The sequence below is a fragment of the Diadema antillarum genome, unplaced genomic scaffold, assembly GCF_040938485.1.
Source record: "Diadema antillarum isolate AM-2024a unplaced genomic scaffold, OU_Dant_1.0 seq00001294_RagTag, whole genome shotgun sequence".
NCBI lineage: Eukaryota > Metazoa > Echinodermata > Echinoidea > Diadematoida > Diadematidae > Diadema > Diadema antillarum.
The window spans coordinates 183011-188972 of record NW_027272073.1 but is presented as its reverse complement, the minus strand read 5'-3'; positions in this window follow the sequence as shown (position 1 = coordinate 188972).

Sequence of the window (5962 nt, the reverse complement as noted above, 5' to 3'; positions counted from 1 at the left end):
GAAGTCTTAAAGGGCTGAGTGGCTGGGTGCGAGAATGGACAAACGTCAACGAGCACAATGGAGTGCTGCACAGGTGCTACACTGACGCTGTTTTGGAAAAGGTTAGACAGATCTTAACACTATCATGTCTCCAGGAAATGCTACTAGAAGCCACTCATGATAAGTGGGCTCATCAAGGTGTCGGGAGAACGAGTGAGCTCTTTGAGGTGGAGGTGTTTTTGGCCAGGTCTGCATGAGGACGCAGCAAAAGCAGCATATCAAGAAGTGCTGGAGATGCACTACAACCAAGGCCCCAACACCTACCGTCAAACCCCCTATGCGCCACCTTCTCGCATTCAGCCCACAGGAGGTAGTAGCTGTTGACTTTCTCACGCTACATCGAGGACGCCGAGGATACGAAGATGTCCTTGTTATTACCGATGTGTTCAGTAAGTTTTCACTTGCAGTGCCGTGTAAAGATCAGACGGCGAAGACGGTGGCAGTGGTTTTGTGAGACCATTGGTTTGCCCACTAAGGGATACCTCTCCGACTCCACTCGGATCAAGGGCGGTCATTTGAGGCCACCATCATCCACGAGATTTGCAAGTTGTATTGACATCAAGAAGTCACGCACGACTCCCTATCACCCACAAGCTAACGGACAGGTAGAACGATTTAATAAGACCTTGTGTCACCTGTTGATGTCTCTTGATGCTTCCAAACGCAAAGGATGGCCTGAGTTGATGCAGCACATCATTTACATGTATAACACTACGCCACATAGTGTTACTGGAGTGACCCCATACTTACTCATGTTTGGAAGGGAACCAGCCTTGCCTGTACACTATCTGTTGAACAACGTCGACCATGACTGGGACGAGGACTACACCAGAAGACAGGCAGAGCTACTAGTGCCAATGAAGTAGTTTAGTCCAGGCTGCAAAGAAAGGGGAGCAGAATAAGGTGCACTCACCCCACCCTGTGCTGGAGACAGGAGATCACATCCTCCTTAACCCTAATCAGGCTGGGCTTTTTTGGCTATGCTAAGAAATATCTGGGGGGGAGGCGGATTCCGCCCCCCCTTCAGATCTCGCCTATGGAACGCGTGATCGCGCCGAAAATCGGCACACGCGACGCCCGCGACGTATACTATCAAAATGTATGGTTGCTTTCTCCGAAAAATTTTTCTTATATTTTATATTAATTAATTATTGTAATTTATGCATAAAATCAGTTTTGGGCTCTTAATCACTTATTAATGCTCTAATTAAGCTAATTTCTTTTTAAAAATGTTTCTTGTATCATTCTCCTGAGACATAGGATAAAAAAAAAATCTGTATCGAAATTAATTTCTTATGTATTTTATTGTTTTTTGAATTTCTTATGTATTTCTTTGTTTTTCGACCTTTTGTTTTTGTTTGTTTTTTGGCCAAAATTTGTCACAGACATTCTTCGAAGCTTTATTATGCTAAAATAAATTAATTTCGTCCATTCTAAGTGAAGATATGAATTTTTATGTGAATTAATTGAAAAAACACAATTTGCATTGGATTTGTACACAAAATCACGTTTTGGAGCAATTTTGGGGTTGACAAATTTTTTTCGAACGGGCGTCGCGTCAAAACGGTACGCGCGGGCGCAACAATTTTGGTCTCAAAAGTTGCGCGATACTTGAAAGAAAAAAGTCATGAAACATTGCGGCGGAAGCTTATCGCGCTGCGAAGATATTGCGCGAAACGTCAAGGGGGGCGGATTCCGCCCCCCCCCCCCCCCCCCCCAGCCTGATTAGGGTTAAGAGACACGGTTTCACTACCCGACATAAGCTGAAGGATAAATGTCATCATGTTCCCCATATTATAGTTGGGAGGAATGAAGATAACGACGTATATCAAATACAACCCGCACAGGGAGGCGAGGCAAAGCGTGCAAATCGAAGGCACCTCATCTTAGATCCGCGATCCCAAGGTGAGGATGACGATGATGATGTTTTCATCGATCAAATCCTCCCGAGAGAGGATTGCATCTCTTCCGACTCAAGCAGTGAAGAATCAGAAGATGTTGACTCAGATGAAGACGTCAGTACTTGGGAATTCAACTTGGAGTACTTTCCTGATATGAATAGAGACCCACTATGGTTACCTCCACGACGCTCTGCCAGGAGATCAAAAGGGAATCACAGAAACTCTGCAAGGCTTCCTGCATCATCAATAACAGGAATGCCATGTTGAAAAACCAACTGATTGGTGTAGCCGCCTAGTAGTTACAGAGAAGAAGAACTCTGAAGATCTTTGATTCTGTATCGACCCTTAACCCCTCAACAAGGTCTAGAAGAGGGAACTACACAGATTGCCTGTCATTAAAGATATCCTGCCTGAGCTGACAAAAGCTAAGGTATTCTCAAAATTTGACCTGAAGTCCGGCTATCTCCACTGTGAACTAGATGACAGGAGCAGTCATCTCACCTCAATGAACACTTCATATGTGACCGTGCATCACAAAACGAACAAAAAGTCGCACACATTGATTTTGTGTGAGGACTGAAAACAGGTGAAATGGGCCAACCAAGCCGATCTTGACTTCTTCATATTTTCTGGAAGAACAAACCTTCTTCTACATTATGCTGAAATTTGGGATCATAAAACGGGTAGGAAAGTGTGATTTTAGCAGTTTATCTCGAACATTTTTTTGGGCAGAATAGTGTGATTAAGTGTATCTTTAAAGTCCTCTTTGCATCTCTTAAAAACCTCGTACACGCTTTTCACTTTCAACTCCTGTAAATGTTGAAGGGATGACGCTACTGCCTTGAAAGTTGGCATTAATTAAGGACAAAGTGTCTTAATAAGGCATGCTTAATTTCAGTCTGATCTGATAATCCCTTCATTGTTGCTACTCCAGTGGTTTACATCCTGTTTTTTGTCCCATTCATCACACAGCCAGCAGGGCTTGGTAAAGATTAAGCGCTTGAATAGACACTGTTCTTCAAAGCCTCTTCTCTCAGTTTACACTTTTCCTGAGTGTGTGCTTCTTTCCAATATTTAGATAGGTTAGGTTAGGAAAGTCCATTTGATTTGAGTTATACATCATTTTAAAGCTTAAAGGCTGCTCTTTCAGAATATGCCTTTAACAAAAATGTCATGTCTGGCGACTTTTTGTTTGTTTTGTGGTGCAGGGTCACATTTGTACGCTACAGATGGAAGAGACTATCCTTTGGCCATTTGAACAATTAATGGATCGGGTAGTGGCAGGACTGACAAGGAATGTTCCTCTCATGTACCCAAAAAATATTGTCTATGGAAATACCATAGATAAGGAGGTGGCAGGTCTCGGAGCTGTTTTCTGATGACTACGCAAGATGGGCTTGAAGAATGTTTACAAAAGATCAGGGTTCACTTCTGCCATTAGCGACAGTTAGCGACTTTTAGCGATGTTTAGCGACAATTAGCAACACTTAAGAGCGAATGTTTGCGAAAGTGTTTGAGAAACACAGGTGGCGACTATTAGCGACTGTTAGCAAATGTTAGCGACAGTTTTGCAAATATTAGCAACTGTTCGCCAATCCCTTGCGACAATTTGCGAATGTTTTGGGACTTTGAAAAGTACCAGGCGATTATGTAATATAGTCAGACCCATAAAACAAAAGTACAACCTTCCACTGCATTCACATCTCTTGTGACCACTGTTCAAGATGGATTCCCAGAATATACAAATGAATTTCTGCCAAGAAGAAGCTCAACGTGCTGCTATTCTTGAAGAGCTGCTTTGCCTGGCTGCTGCTACAGCTACCATGCAGCTTAAAGAGAAAGAAAGAAGATGATAAAAAACAAGAAAGGAAGAAGAAAGAAAGACTGTTTGGGTCAGAGAGTGGTTGTTCAAAATGTCTTTGCGACAGAAAAACTGCTTGCGATAATAAAAACCGTTTGCAAACTTTCTTGCAATGTTTAACGAACCTTTTGCAACCCTTTACGAACCCTGGCGAAACCCCAAATTCGCTATGTTTGCAAATGTTCGCCACTCAGTGAGATACCCCTCTAAGAAAGGGATGCGGTACCACCACATCGACAACATTCGAGACGAATGCAGAGAGGACCTCCCGGATATGAGGACACAAGTCTTTACTTTGTGCCATGACTACTGTGTAATGCATACCACAGAGAGTTCAATGAGCTTGTAAAGGAGAACTTTGTCATGGACAATCAGCCTAGTTGGACAGCTCCAAATAAATCTCCATAGCATTGTTATGTGACTGTAGAATAGATTTTGTGACGGAGCAAACATACAATATTTCATGAAAATAATGTGTTGAAAGGTGCAGTTTGCAAATTGGTTCGGGCTTTTGTTGTGTATTACATTCTGGTGGCAGCGGTGGGATTAGATGAGCCCATGTGGCGTGTGGGATTAGACGAGTCCATTTACATTCTGGTAGCAGCCGTGTGTTGATTAATCGAGCCCTTCTGCAGGTGGGATGACCGAGCCCATCTACACATAATACCGCTCTGGATTTCGCAGTTTGTGGACTGTTTTATACCATTTGTTTCTTGACTGTGGATCATCTTGCGACAGCGACCTATCTCTTCTGCGGATAAGACGAGCTTGGGAAAAGAGTGTTTATCTTACCTAGGTACAATTTTTTGGAATGACCTACCAATCAAAATTAGGAAGAAACCATCAAGGTCAAGTTTTCGAAAATCTTTTGTAGAACTTTTGTTAGAAAGTTAATATACTCCTGACATTTTGTTAGCATATATTTTACCTTTTAAAATGTAAATACTATTATATGCTATATATAGACATTGTTTATGTTTTTGATATATATGGATTACAGATTATTATCAGTAGATTCATTATGTCACAAACTGTTCATTTAATCAGATATTTTTTCCTTTCTTTAGTACTAGAGTTGTTGATAATTGGTAATCGTAACACATTTCTGAACGGTAATAAACTAAGAAATAATCATACTTTATAACTGCATAAATTGTAAGGGGCCAGATTTGACTAGCATTCACGCTACTTTCTAGTTCCTATTATCCTCGCTTTTTTATGTAACTGACACGACCATAAACATGTACAATGATTGTTATTGCATTGGATAATAAATTCATTCATTCATTCATTCATTCATTCATTCATAATGTAAAACGATGTGTTCATTGAATGTGAATGTTCAAATGTCTAAAGGTTAAATGACTTTACGTAGTTAATAAAGATTAGGGATTTAAATGCTCTATTGTCTTATCAAGAGAATTAAAACATTTGCAAAATTGAGAGCTTTACAAGTTTGTTTGAGCTGTGTGTTGACTGACCCATTTGATAATACAGCAGAAGGATCATAAGCGGTATGTCCGGTCAATTTTGTGGTGTAAAGCAATGGTAAACTAATAGAAATGGGAGTCTAAGTCAGGAATTATGGAGGTATCAGAGATCAATTTTTACGTTGTTATTATTTATTTATTATCATTATTATTATCATCATTATTATCATCATTATTATTATTATCACATTAATTTGATTACTCTGTTTGCAGAAAGCATTGGAAGGGATTAAGGGTGGTATGTTTAATAAGGAGAACATATTTTGGTGCACTTACACAGTATCGCTTGATTCAGAGGCAAAGCATTTCATTGAAACTTCTGTGCTTGCTCACTACTCCTTTGGTTTGGTGATTAGAGCTTAAGACTAAGCTTGGATTGAGGGAAGCTGAAGAGATTGTTTATCATGGGGTCAATGAAGAAGAAAGCAAGCAAACAACATGTTACCTCCAAGACACATTCTATAGGATAAGAGCACACACTACCAAATGACAGAGAAGATGCACCTAAACATTTGGATAAGATACAAGTTCCTTGTGAGAGAGAGAGATGAACCAACGGTGGTTACACTTAAGGATAGTGAGTCATGGTTGTCAAAGAGTCATCTGGACTGTGAAATTTGAATGTCTTTTGACTTTATGACAGTTATGTCAGTTACAGAAATGTAAAACAT